Source organism: Sminthopsis crassicaudata, chromosome 3, assembly GCF_048593235.1.
Source record: "Sminthopsis crassicaudata isolate SCR6 chromosome 3, ASM4859323v1, whole genome shotgun sequence".
Lineage (NCBI taxonomy): Eukaryota > Metazoa > Chordata > Mammalia > Dasyuromorphia > Dasyuridae > Sminthopsis > Sminthopsis crassicaudata.
The window spans coordinates 122,891,549-122,906,748 of record NC_133619.1 but is presented as its reverse complement, the minus strand read 5'-3'; the positions used below and the strand labels follow the sequence as shown (position 1 = coordinate 122,906,748).

General features: G+C 34.6%; 1 long non-coding RNA gene across 1 annotated transcript in view; it reads left to right on the top strand.

The window, feature by feature from the left end:
• LOC141564909 (uncharacterized) overlaps positions 1 to 15,200 on the top strand; it is a 105,681-nt gene that overhangs the window by 89,952 nt on the left and 529 nt on the right. The window lies entirely within an intron of this gene.

Here is a 15,200-nt window from a genome sequence, read left to right as displayed (position 1 = left end):
TTCAATATCCTCCCATTTGCCCCTTCAGTATCCTACTTAGATTGGCAGGTGAGGCACATGGTATCTTCCTACTATTCTTTGTCTAAGCAGTTTCTCTTTCTCATATCTTTCCCCACTCTTAAAGCTTCCTTTTTTGTGCCTCATTTTTCCCCCTCAGAAAGTAGTGTGAGGAAAAAAAAAAAAAAGAAAGTTTTAAGATGAGAGGTCATTCACTCATTCTTTCTGTGCCTCAGTTTCCTTAACCTCTAAGGGGATATTATTGAACTAGCTTGAAGGTCCCTTCTAGCTCCAAATCTATGATCCTATGACTGGCTATTTGTTTTGTAGAGGAATAACCTTCAAACTGATACACTAATCTGTCTTCCAGTATTACATATTGCTTCAATAGAATATAAATTCCCTGAAGGCAAAAGGCTTCCTTTTGGTTTTTATATCCCTGGCAGCTAGCATAGTGCCTGACATCTAATAGATGCTTAATAACAGATGCTTAATATTTGTTTATGTTGAATCAAATTGAAATGTGTTCATTTCTTACTGACACCAACTAAAAACTGATTGATCCCTAACCAGCTTTAACTGTTTATAATTCTTTGACTGACAATAGAAAAGAATAGAAAGAAAACCTGTGATTTCATTGGTTAAGGGAAATCTCAGGTGAGGAAAATCCCCTTCCACTGTAGGTTGCATCTTCCCTACAATTTAGAATTTTAGAGAATTGCCTAGGTAGTGCACAGATTCTTTAATGACTTGCTTGGGGTCACACAAACAGGATGTGTCAGACATTAGACTTCAGTAGAAGTCTTTTGCCTTTGAATAAACTTCTCTATCCATTACACCATGACATCTAAATTGATTGATTTATAATGTGGATATTTCTAGTTTTAGGGCAGACAGGTAGTTGGGTCCTTGTGATATCCCTCAGATCACATTAGAATGGTGGTCGGTCACTTATGTAACCCTCTACTTTTCATAGATTATTGAAATTAGGTTCATGTATCTTTGAAGTGTACCATGACTATTCTTGCCATATTCATTGGCTTCACCTTCCTAGAATTTCTCCCTTTAACTGTATCATGCCTTCTTTTATATATTTTTTTCCCTTAAAGCATCATTTTCCTTTCAGAGTAGATCAGGCTGCATTCCTTTCATCTAAGAAAAAAGTTTCTAAAAAACCACACTTGGCAATTTATTTTTGCCTATCACAGTATTCCCTACCATGGTCTTGTGCCATGTAACCTTCAGCACTCAATTGAAAATCCTCCAAAGGAAGGAATATAGAGCACTCTTCCATGTCCTTTTCTATAGGCTTTCATCTGTCTCCTGCCCCATCCCCTCCATTCCCCCAAACAGACCCATACATAAAACTAATAGTTTTGCACAGAACAGATAAAATATTTTCCAATTGTGTGCTCATCAACAAAAGCAGTATAATCACTTTTAAAGGATAAAGTATTTGATAACAATGGGCTAGGTAATATGTATGGGAAAAGATAAAAGGAAAGCCTTCTAGCATTATATGAGACAGAACTAGAACTATGATCTTTCTTCCTTTCCTAGAAATCCATCTATCTATCTATCTATCTATCTATCTATCTATCTATCTATCTATCTATCCGTCCATCCATCCATCCATCCACCTACTTATCAATCTATCCATTCATCTATTTTATTTGTCCTTCAATTCAAAGAAAACCAATGACATCACAGAGAGGAAGAGTTGCACAAAGTTGTTAGCTTCATTCTCTCTTTTAAAGACATTGAAGTCTAGCAGCAAAACAAGAGTCAGGATGATGACCCAGAATGCAGTAGATAAGCTTTCTTCCTTGGATGTCTAACCAAGCTCTGAGTCCTCCACAGTGCCTGCTTTAGACCATTGGATCAAATTATTCTCAGCCACCCATTCCACCTGTGTGTGTGTGTGTGTGTGTGTGTGTGTGGAGGGGTGGTAGTGAGGGAATATCTTCACATACCTGAGGTAGATATTCCCTTAACTCACCTATGGGTTTGAAGCCTGTCAGTTACTTCAACTGATTTAGCCTGTCTGATTAGATGAGCTTACCTGGTTGTGGTCACTATATAGGCTATAGCTTTTTGGAGCCACAGGTGAGAATTGGATAAAGGTAAATACCAAAAGCAGATGAACAGCTCTCAAAAGGGCTTGGCAAGCCTTCACACCAGAGGTACTAGTCCTCTCAACACTCTCTCCCTCCCTCCTTCTCTCCCTCCCTCCACCCCTCGCCCCCCCCTCTCTTTCTCTCTCTCTCCCTCCCTCCACCCCTCTCCCTCTCTCTCTCTCTCTCTGTCTCTCTCTTTCTCTCTCTCTCTCCCTTCTTCTCTCTCTCTTTCTCCCTTCCTCCCTCCTTCCCTTTCTCTCTGTCTCTCTGTCTGTCTCTGTCTCTCTCTCTCTCTCTCTCTCTCTGAAAGGGAGGGCTGAGCAAAGTCACTGGCCTCACTTTCCCCTCCAGATCTATCTGAGTCCAGTGGCCAGATACAGATCAGAATTACTGGGTATGGCCCTGGATGTAGTCGGAGACATCAGCCTATTAAAGTAAGGCCTTTAACAGATCTTAATTAGACTGAGGCCACACTCATTCCGGGATTAGAATCTCCTTTTTCACTTAGTTTAAAAAAAAAAAAAGAAAAAGAAAAAAAGCAAAACAAAAACAAATAACTACATAAATAAATCTGGGAGGGAAAGGTCCTCAGTCTTTCTGGCCAAATCAGAAATGACTTTTATTTACATTCAATCTGAATCAATCAGGAGCCAAACAATGACCCAATGAGGCTTGGTCTAGGACAGATTGATTTTGATTTAAAGCATAGTCCTTAGAAAGAAATGTAGCAAGTAAACCTCAAGATATCATGGGAAGGTTCAGAGGTCCTAGAGATAAGTGAAGGATTAAAGAAAATTCCATAATCCAAACCCTTTTCAATGGGTTTTTTGAAGAGTTTTCTAGGCCACATTATAAAGATATGAGAAATAGTGATAAAATCACCTAATGCCCTTGGATGAATAGAAATTGAAGCTTATATAAATGAGAAGTAGATGGAAGGGTGCAGGTTTAATTGTGGATTCTCTTTTTAGTAACATATGTTCTCTCATTTTTAAGAGAAGGATGAAAAATGTTAATCACATTATTGAGCCTATTTAAGTTTCTTCATCCAGTATTCCAGGATAAATCCATAAATATATTTTCCCAGAGATTGCAAACATGAAGCTGTTATACTAAAGGAAATAAATGAAAGTAAAGAGGAGATAAAAATATAGATATTTTACTGCAGAGATTTGTCTATATTCTCTTTGAACTGTTATTTCAGCCACATGGATGGAATTAACAAGATGCTATTTGTTTTCTGGACTAAAGGTTAAGAATGATATTGAGAAGATTAACAAGTCAATCAAGAATACTGGTGATAAGTCTATTGTGAATGTACATATTGGAAAAAATTATATGAGGAAAAAAGGCAAGTATATATATTTATTATATATATATATATGAAAGGGCTATTTCTTGTAGCTAGAAAATAACATTAAGAAAAATATTACTTTATTATATAGTGTTAGCCCTCTATATATGTATGTATAATATATATGTATATTTTTGTATGCTTGGATTGTTGGATAGGGAAGTTAATAAAAACATTTAAGAAGGTAAATGTAAAAGAAAAAATAAGATTTCAAATAAAGAGCTTAATAGGCTGAATATTGGGCCCAAATCTAACATAATGGAATGCAAAAGGAATAATTGTATTGTCTCACACTTTGGTTAAAAAACAAAACAAAGTATTACAAGCACAACATGGAATAAATATGACTATGTGACAGGTTATGTGGAAAAGAAAACACAACACCTGGCCATTCTGGTAGAATTAAAGTTCAACAGTGAATGAAATGGTCCAAGGCTAGAGAGATGATAAATATGATCAGATCATATATAGAGAATTTATTCAATATCACATTTTGGGAAGAGCATTGATAAAATGGAGAGCATCTTGAAGAGGAGGATAAAAAATATTAAAGTCATGCCATATGAGGATTATTAAAGGAACTGGCGGTATTTAGGCTGAAGATGAGAAGGTTTAGGAGGTGGCTTATAATAGTTGTCATAAAGTACTAAGCATGTTGATAGAATGTTGGACCTGGAATCAGGAAGATCTGAATTCAAATCATATTTCAGACACTTCCTTCCTATGTGATTCTCAGAAAGTCAAATTTGCTCATCTTCAATTTCATAGGGTTATTGTGAGGAACAAATGAAATAATATATGTAAAGCATTTTTCAAATTTCAGAGCTCTATATAAACATTAGCTGTTATTGTTATTATTATTATTATTGTTTGTTAACATAAAGACTATAAGGATTATTGCCTAGAAGAAGAATTAAATTTAGTACCAGCTAAATTGTTTTTTTAGATATTCCTCAGAGGTAATAATACTCCATCTCCTTTTGTCTTGCTTTATATAGTCTGCTCCTCTCTTTTTCCTCCTTAACTGTCCTCCCCCAACATCCCATTCTGTAAATGTACTGCCTCCTTGAAATTCCTTATTTCTTTTAAAGTTGAGTTCAAGTACCAGCTTTTATATGAGATTTTTTCTGACCCTTCTCTCCCCACTAATTTCCAGGGCCTTTCCCAATACCACCCTTATATTTAATTTTGCATATCCTTGTATTAGTACACATTGTCTCCCCTCCTAGATTAACAAACCTCACTGAATCAGAATTATGGTATCTGCTATTTCCCTTTAGCATTGAATGGTGTAAGAGAGGTCTAATCTTTCAGGTATATGTTGCTTTCTGTTTTTAATTCTAATTTGAGAGAGAAAACCAGAGTGACAAGATGGATTTTAAAGCTTTTTTTGGCCAACACAATCCTAGTAAGTGAATAGCTGTCTGGACTTGTCTAGACTTCCCAAAGAAGGCCAGCTTCATAAATTTTATAGTTTTCTTACTTAAAAGGAACTTCTAGATAAATTACAGTGTAACATTGTCTCAGCATACTTTTAAGAGTTGTTGCTGTTATTATTTGTCCTTCTTTCTTAAAGAGGATCATGACATTAAAGAGATGATACCATGACATACAAGTGAATAGGATTTAAGTGAGGGAGAGCTGTGCAAGGTCACCTCCCTCACTTTTTCCTCCAAAGCCCTGTGGGTCCAATGTAAGATTATAGATCAAGATGACTAGAGATGGCCCTAGATGTAGTGGAAGATTTTTGTCTTTTTAAGATAAGGTCTTTAAGAGGTCTTAGTTTGGGATTGTAGTTGTGAGTTTAAAGAACTTTTAAATGCTTTGTTGGTTAAAGAGTAAAAGAGAGGTGTTTTTTTTTTTTTTAAGTTGGAAGGCAGTGGGAACACAAGGGGAGCAGTTGTCAGAAAAATGGTTTCATGTGATATAGATATTTCTAAATGGACTAATAGCACCAATGGCCTAAACTTTTAAGTTGTCAGTTACTCTGAGCACAAAGGCTTTCCTCACTCATTTGTTTCTCCTCTCTATGTCTATAAAGGTATGCCCATTCTCTCTTATAAACACTGAATAAATTGATAGGAAAATGGGACTTAGGTGATATGTGGATTGTAATATATTTATTATTATTGAATTTGTTTTAACAAACAAGTACCTGAGATTATTTCTTTTGCCTTATTGATAAGGAAATAATTATATTTAAATTCTAAAGGTTTTTAGCATTGTGAGTATCTGATTTGGATAATGGAAACATGCCAGTGGGTTCTTTAAAACTAAAGCAATGAGAAGTAGCAGTATTTTCCCCAACAACAGGGCTACCTTTGTGACACTGAGAGAGTACAGTTATGTGGTGGTGGTTCTTCTTTTGGGAACCCAGGCATGTTGATGTGAGAGCAGGTTGGGATGAGATGAATCCAGATACTTTATTTGAGAAATGTGAAGAGAAACATTATGGATAGTTACCATGCTAGCATTGCACATATATACTCTGTTCAGGCTTTATTGGATACCCAAATGGCACAGGGATTCATTAATATAGGGACTATATACATGTCTGTTCCAAAGCACTCCTCAGTGATTAGCCCTGTTAACTGAGACCATTAACCCTATTTTTTTTTAACCTCCTTATCTTAAACTTTTACGTAAAGAGTTCAGCTATACATTATTCTCACCTCTAAAGTCTTTTGCCCCTTTTTTGTCATCATTGTTCATTACTCCCCCCCCTCCCCGATACACTTTTAGCTTTCTTTCTTCCTAGCCACATTCTTCTCAGTGACTCTGGAAAAAGTCAAATCATGACGTTTACTAGAACCTCTGCAAATTCATGCTATCTGATATCAGCTGGACACTCATTTTTTTTTTTTTTATAGCTTTTTTATTTACAAGGTATATGCATGGGTAATTTTTCAGCATTGACAATTGCAAAACCTTTTGTTCCAATTTCCCCCCTCCTTCCTCCCACCCTCCTTCCCCCAGATGGCAGGTTGACCAATACATGCTAAATATATTAAAGTATAAGTTAAATACAATATATGTATACATGGACACTCATTTTTGCCTAATTGACTTGCTGATCCACTGTCTCTAATGGTTGTTTAAAACTCTCCATTCCCTAAGCCAGTGGTCTTCAAACTTTTAAACAGGGACCAGCTCACTGTCCCTCAGACTGTTGGAGGGCCAGACTATAGTAAAAACAAAAGCTCACACTGTCTCCTCCCCTCAGCCCACTTGCCATAACCTGGCATAAACGTCCTCAGCCGGGCATCTGGCTGAGCGAGCGGTAGTTTGAAAACCCCTGCCCTTAAGCATTCACATCCCCTTCTATTTCAGAAGTACCTTTATCTTTTACTAAGAAAATAAAGATTATTTATCATAAGGTGTCATAAGGTGTTGTGCCACAGTTCTCTTTTACTGTCCTGACCCAGTTTCTCTAATTGTCCTATTCAGTTACTCTGCCTCAGGTTATAATCATTCCCTCTTAATGTTAGGATAAAGGTCTTATATCTTAGACCTTAGGCTATAGTCATTCCCTTTTAATGTTTGATGGGATAAAGGTCTTTATCCATTTTAGACACCATTAAAATCAGGAGCCTCTCCAGTACCTCCCTCCATTATGTCATCCTAGGTGCCTGTCTCCATTATGTCATCTTCATTTTAGGTTCCTCCTCCCATTAGGTCATCGGTCTTGTAACCTTATAAAAGAATCTTGTATCTGACATTCAGTGCTGGATTCTTTGAGATAGTAATCTCATTCAGCCCTGGGACCAACCATGGATCTATTTGGTCCCAATAAATCTCTCCCATTTAATAAATTCTGTATTGAATACTCTCTAATCTCTACCTTGCTCAGTTTCTCCAGCATTACAAAGCTCATATTTTATTTTGTTCTTTATCTCAAAACTATCTTCTTTTTTTCACTAGTTGATGAAAGAAAGGCCCTCATCGATGAAGCTGACTTCATTTTTGTCCTATCCCTTCTCATCACTCATATAGCAGCTTGCTCCTTTAAAAAAATTCTCATCGTTCTACCTTCAAAATTTCCCAATTTTTAACTGTTTTCCTTCTTACAAATATGCTCGTCTCCTCCACCCAAAATAATTTTTAAAAAGATTTCATTATATTTTATCCCAATTCCCTCTCTCTAACTTCCCTAACTCTACTAATCACAATATTCATTTTATTAGTCACTAAGAATCACATTTTGGTGGTCACTCAGAATTTACAACCTCAGAATCAACCTTCACTCCACTCTCCTTGACCATTTACAGCCAATAAGTTACAAATTCTTACTAAGTCTATCTCCAACATCTTTTACCTTTATATCTTCTCAACACAAACATTATTACACTAGGTTAGGCTCTTGCTGGGCTATTGCAAAAATGCCACCAACTTTCATTTTGTCATTTTGAACTGAATGTCCTGAAACATCTTAAAATCAACATGTTCAAAAATGTAACTTAATATCTTTTCCCCACTAAATCCTCCCTTCTTTCCAACTTTCCAATTTTTTTTGAGGGTACCAGCAACCTTCTAGTCATCCAGGTTGGTAGCTTTAGTGTCATCTATACCTCATTCACACTTAGTCCATATATCTAATCAATTGCCAAATATTTTAATTTCCATTCACACAGCATCATTTGTGTATATGTATTTTTCTCTCCAATCACTTTAATTCAAGTCTGTAAGACCTCTTGTACTGACTATTACAATAGTTTTCCTGACTCAAGGCTCTTATCCATCCTTCCCTTATTTGCCAACGTGATTTTCCTATGCACAGGGCTGTGTGCTTCCTTGTTACCTTTAGGATCAAATGAAATTTACTTTGTTTAGCATTTAAAGCTCTTTACTACTTGAACCTTTCTTATCTTTTCATTCTTCTTATACTTTACTTATATATTCTATGATCTAGCCGAGAGAACTTACTTGATGTTTCTTACATATTGCACAGCATCTTATGTCTTCATGCTGATTCTCACTCATAACTAGAATGTTCTTCCTCCTTTTATCTACCTCTTATAATCCATGTCTTTTTCAAGACTCAGTTTTTTCAAAAGTGATCTCCTATCAGAGGATTTATCCAGGTATCCTAACTACTGGTGGCTGGAATCTTTCCTTAAAGGTTACTTTACATCTGATCTCCATCTGTTTAAATGGAATTATTTACATGTTGTCTCCCCACTGGAATGTAAGCTCTTTAAGGGCAAGGACTAATTTTGTCTTTCTTTGGAATTCTAGCACTTAGCATAGTGCCTAGCACATAGAGAATACTTAATAAATGCTTTTTTGGTTATTGTGTAAATAGCTTCCTAACTGCCTCTGATCTCAACTTTTTTTTTATCTCTCTTCTACATGGTTGTCAAATAGATATGCCAAAAGTTCAAATCTGATCACATCACTATAAACTTTTTCAATTGTTTCCTTAATTCTAAGCAATAGGCAAAGTCATTTGCATTAAATCTATGACCCTTCTCCACTGAATTCCAAACTGCCTTACCAAATGGATATCCTATTAGTCCCCCTCATATAGTCCATGTTCCAACCAACTTGCTCTTTAAAGTAATTTCACTATGCTTTTATATAGCTTTCAGGAAGTTTCCTCTCTACTGCCACCTTCTACAGATCTTTCCTCTCTATAAATTCAGAAATGAATTATTTTTTGCTAAGGGTCCTACCTGGGATAGTGATAAATGTAAGAATTGTATAGTTGATGAGAGTAGTAGTCTATAGGAAGAGATTCTTGATGCTTTATAAATTTGGGATTGATTTATTTTTATTTTATTATGTCTTTTATCATATAAATGAATTTGTTCTATATTTTGATGCTTTGTGAATTTGAATACTTGTAAGGGGAGCTGGTGTTATAATAGGAGTGTCAGACATTGAAATCCTGAGATTTTACCTTGGACCTAGAAAAATGAGAAGTTCCTAAACTATACCTAGACCTGTAATGTGGGAGAAAATGTTTCAAGTAAAGATTATTTATATATGGTCAAATTCAATGGAGTCATATGCTTTGAAAAGGACAGTTTATAATATATATATATATATATATATATATATATATACATATATATAGTTATGTTGACTCAAGGATCTTTCAAATATCAATGTAAAAACAACAGTTTTTTATTAACAGCCTACCAAAAATATTAAAAGAAAATTACTTGGGATTCTGTGATATCATAGGAAGCTTATTACACACTATGACAATCATCTTATCTAATAAAATCTCAGAAAGGAAAATCATAACCAAAACCACTATAGTGAAACAGAGATATCAGAAGTGAGGACTAAATTATTAAAAGGATACTTCTATTTTAATAAGAAAGATGGTCAAGTAGTTAGTTAAAAAAAGAAGAAGGAAATTAAGGGAGAAAAATAAATACTGATCCTTAAATTACCAAAGAATATTTTGGCTAAGGAGAAAAGTATTCATTCCTAAAAGATGAAAATTGAAAAGGAAAAGGGGGAGAAAAAATGGCTCATCAAAGATGTTTTAGAGTTAGGGAAAATGTTTAAAAAATATATCATTTTTTCTTTCATTTGACCCCTACATTTTACAAAGCTGAAAGATGATAGCAAACAACACATGAAAAAAAATTATATCCTCATTATTTGTCAATGCAATGGTATGCATAAATGAAACCTATTTTTGTTCCTTCAACTGTACTCAGATTGGGTAATCTTTATGCACTGAAAGCACATGCTTCTTCATGCATTGGTGCATGCTGATAGGGTTGTCTTCTTTCTAAATTATCATCTGTTTGCCTGTGCAATTTCCATGAGCAAATATGGGTATTTGCACACGCAAATGGATGTTCCTGCAAATAATATAGGCTCTGTATAAAGGGAACATAACAAAGATTTGGCTATGTATAGTTAAACACCCTGTAACAGCGAGACAGATTTTTGGAGAAATCCTCACTTAGGAAGCAACGTTAACGAGATCCCATGAAGACTTATAGTTCAATTAGCAAAATAGCCATTTAAAAAGGAAATATTAGCTAGCATTTTTAGGATTTGGAGTAGTTAGAGAATGCTTCAATAGTATGATTGCACTAGAGAATTGGAAAAGCTAACTGATAGCTCTAAAGTATTTACTAATATGTTTTGGATTTGAAGTTCATACTATGTCTTTCAATTTGCCTTTTAAATCATCTTTTTATTGGCATATAATTACAAAATATGGGAGTAGGAGACTAATCATCTAGGAGTTACATTGCTACACAATAGCCAAAAAAGCAAAAGATTATGAAAATTAGCAAAGACTAGTAATTACACAAAGCTAGGCTTCCTCTCAGAGGACATGTATTATTTAAATACTTCAAAGGATCTATCTACAGTTTTTCTAGCAGGGTATTCAAAGCCAAATGTCTTACAGCTACTTTCCCTCTCTTACATATATACAAGTACCTGAAAAATCCATTAACTATGGGCCATAGATGTTCAGAAACCCTTTGTGGAGATTCTATATTAGGCTTCTCAGAATATTAGTTACTTGTCTTTGAATGTTTTCTAAACCTCTCCTATCATCAAGTCTTTGTACCTCACCATATTGTAGGTTTTGCTTTTATTACAGACTGAATTAAACTTTTTTTTTTTTTTTTTTTTTTGGTTTTTAATCTGAGCTCCTATAATTCAATCCTTACTCAGTTTCTTTTGAAATGTAAATGAGAAAATTAACCAATTTAGGATCATGGATTTAGGTTTGGAAGGTTCCTCAGAGAACCTGGAATCTAACTCTCACATTTTATAGATGAAAAAACTAAAACCTATTGAGATTAATCACTGGCCCAAGGTCATATATCAGGTAAGCAAAAAAAAAAAAAAAAAAAAAAAAAAAAAAATGAGGATTGAATCCATGTCTGTTGATGCCAAATCCATCCCTCTTTCCATTTTATCACATGATCTTTTCCAATTTCATGCAATAGATAGACTAGTCATATGTCTGACAAATGTGTAAAAAGGCAGATTGAGCCAAGATGATAACATACAGCCAGTTAGCATAGTGAAGAATTAAATCAGTAAACTGTTTAATCAGTATACCCTGATGTTTCCCCAAATTTTCTAGTGTGAGGACTTCTCTAAAATTTCATAGACTTCCATTCTAATATTATTTGTATTATTGAGAAAATGAATAACAAAAAGATAATATGAAGTCAATAAAACTTTGGAAGAATTTTAATTTTTAAATCATGACAGCAGCCACATTTATTAAAATATATTTTTATATCTATATGTATGTTTGCATATTTATACATACACAGTACATTATATATGTATGTGTGTGTGTGTGCCCACAGTTTAACTCTTCCCCTCCACCCTTAGTCTCCTAAGGTTGAGTACTCAATTTGGGCAAAATGGTATAAACCACAGTGATAGACATAGACTAATTTGAAAAAATATTTTCAGCAGAAGCATCATCAACGTATTAGGAGTTGAGATGAAGTTCTTTCCATGTAGTTATGTGCATTCCACCAATGTGATTTTCATGTATTCTATTCAAAGGGGATTTAATAATTAGCTCATTAATAAGAAGAACTATGAAATGTTTCCATTATTTCTGTGAATTAAAAATCTCTTTTCTAGAAATAAAATATTAGGAAAGGGAAGATTGTAGTACATTATAGAAAAGTGGTTTTTCAGAAAACACATAAGCTAGACATTTTGTTACTCTACATAGTTCTTTTCTTCTCCCTTACCTTTTTTTCCTTTTTCTTTCTTTCTCTTTCCCCCTTTTCTCTTTTCTTTTCCTTTTAATTGACTCTTCTTCAGAGCCATGCTGGTGCCAGCTCAAACCAGCTCCAGAGAGTCAATTACTAAATTTTTACTCTGAGCATTTCTACATTGAAAATAGGCACTCACTACAAAACAGGACTTGATTGATTGTTTTGTTTTGTTTTGATTGTCAAAACTTACTGAAGTGTTAATAGTGCAAATTAAGTGAAAAAAATATAATAAACACATTTGGGGGGGAGGGGCCAAAAGGGAGAGTATATTGCTAAATATTTACCAGCACATCCCTGATCTTATTTTTCATTTCATCCTTTCCTCTTCTAATCAGCATCAAGGTAAAGGATAATCAACATTTGTATTAGTCAGGGCTCTGTGGGGATGAATAAGCCAGGAGAAAACAGATGCATCCTAAAACCAGCTCCTCCCTTCCCCTAGTTTAAGCAATTTTTCTATCCATAAAATGGAGGCACTTCAAATGACCTCAAAGGTCATGCTCAGGAACAGTTAATAATCACAAGTTTGTAGATCATTTTAAAATCATTATTGTTACAATCATATTGATTGTCAGTTATGTTGACAGAATGAGCTAGAGGAATAAGTGGAATCATTAACAATGCAATAGATTGAATAAGTGCAGCCAGGTGGCTTAGTGGATAAGAGTACCAGCTCTGGAGACAGAAAGATTCATCTTCCTGAGTTCAAATCCATTTTCAGTCACTTAGAAGCTATGTGACTTTGGGCAAGTTACAACCTTGTTTGCCTCAGTTTCCTTATCTGCAAAACAAGCTAAAGAAGGAAATGATAAACAATTTTAGTAATATTTGAAAAATCCAAATCATGAAGAGTCAGATATGACTGAATTGGCTGAACAAAAACAATAAAGCACTATTGATATTCTGAGGCTAACTTAAGTACTACTTTAAAATTATTTCTGTGTATAATTATGTATACTTTGGAGAGGAGAAGGAATTAGTGATAACTTATACTTCTCAAGAAAGGGTTATGGAAGACAATAGATGTAAGATATATGTTTATATACTAAGTCTACGTGATTCTCAAAAATATATACTTTGGAAAATGTACAATTTGACACAACAAATTAGTTCTCATTATTCTTTTATTTCTATATATGTTCAAAAGTTTTCTTATAAATGAAAACCCTGTGAAAAATGGCTAAAATCCAAGATTTCTTAGTTCTGTGCTACCACATGCCCTTAGATGCAGTCCAGATTTCAAACCATCTCCTTTGTACATGGTTTTTAAAAATCGGTCTAACATATTTAAGTTTGAAGGGATCTTGACAACTGGCTAGTCCAGATCATTCATTTTATAGCTGAACCAAAATAAGCATCATTGTTAATGAGGCATTTTCTCTTTTTAAAGGTCAACCTTCTTCAGGAAGTTTGTTCTGGATTCCATTGGCTTTGAGACAAAATTCTTTAAATATCTTGTGACATTTTCCTTGATTTCTTTTACAGACTGACCATTTTCATTTTTTAAATTTTTGGTTATTTACGCTTATTTCTACTCTGCCATTATTTCATCTTTTCACCTTTGAAGTAAACTTAGAATGTTATCAAGTCTAATTCTTTTATTCTATAACTAGCAGGAATCAAAGGATAAATCTTTTTAACCAATAGGTGAACTAATTACAACTTCTGTGACCTTTACCTCATGTAGGTAGATCCATTCCTTCCCACTTCTTCCTCAGGTGGGACACAACTTTCCCTTAATCAAAGTTCTCTCTCTATTACTCAAAGGGAATGAAGTACTTTTAAATCTTTCCAGGGAAAGGCAGTGATGGAAAGGGAAATGTCTTTAGATCCCCTGCATCACACTAAACCAACTCTTGCTCACTTAATATATCTCCTCTCTTTAGAAAAATTCTGGCTCATTCTATATCCAGGATGGTTTATGTTTATTCATTTGTCTCTGCTTTGAAAGAGTTGTTATAATATGTATCAATAAAATCTCTTTGGTTTAGCCTGAGCCCACAGCTGGTAGTCCTAATGATTAGACACAATCTATTTCTCTCTTTCCCTTTGTGTCCCTGGTCAACCATAACCTCTCTCTCATCTGCATTTAATCCCTCAGAGATGTATAAATATATACATTTAGATACATTGAACTGTATGCTAGAGAAACTGACTTCTTTGGGAAAAAACATGGTAAATTCAGAAATGAAGAAACCTAATAAAATAAAAATATTGAGGACAAGATAAAATGATAAAAAGCGTGGAGGAAGGAAAATAACTTATTTTATTCTTAGAAAAAGGGGACAGCTGTTGCCATTTTGTATTTTTGTGTAACATCTATGTAGTTCAATTATAGTCCTTTCTCAGCATTTTTTTTTTCAGTCATTATAGTAGCAGCAGCTGCAACAATGGTACTGGGTGGTGTCCCAATGTGGTTAGTCTCCTTAACCCTCACCTTTTCTACCTGTTGGGCCACAATTGAAACTACTTGGACATAGAAATTGTGTCACCATGGTTGAAACCAACTGTGACATAAGTAGACAGCAACTACCTGCCTCCCTATGTTATCACAGTTTCTCTTCCTATCTTGTTTTGACAACACCATTTTCCTTTAGATTCTGATGAAGACGAAATGGATCTGTGTATTTCTCATCTCTCCTGAGAATGCAATTCTTCCTTTTCCATATAAGTGGAAGGGAGCTATATATTTGACAGTCTAATGGTTCTAAGGAGTGTGAAGAGAAAGGCATTGGAGTAATTTCTGTTTTCCAGAAAATAGTAATATCAAAAGACTTTCTATATAGAGGTATGATAGAGAAATTTGCCAACAAAAGTCTTATTGTAAGAATGTGATTGGATTTGCCCCTCCTAGTGAACTACATAGAATTTGTGTAGATACTCTTGCCCTATTTTAATCTAATGTGAAGACTGAGTAAGCCTACTTTTAGCCAAGAATGACGAAGGGGCTAGTGCAAAGTGATGATAAAAAGACTTTCATTTTGTGTCAAAAGCAAAAAACTT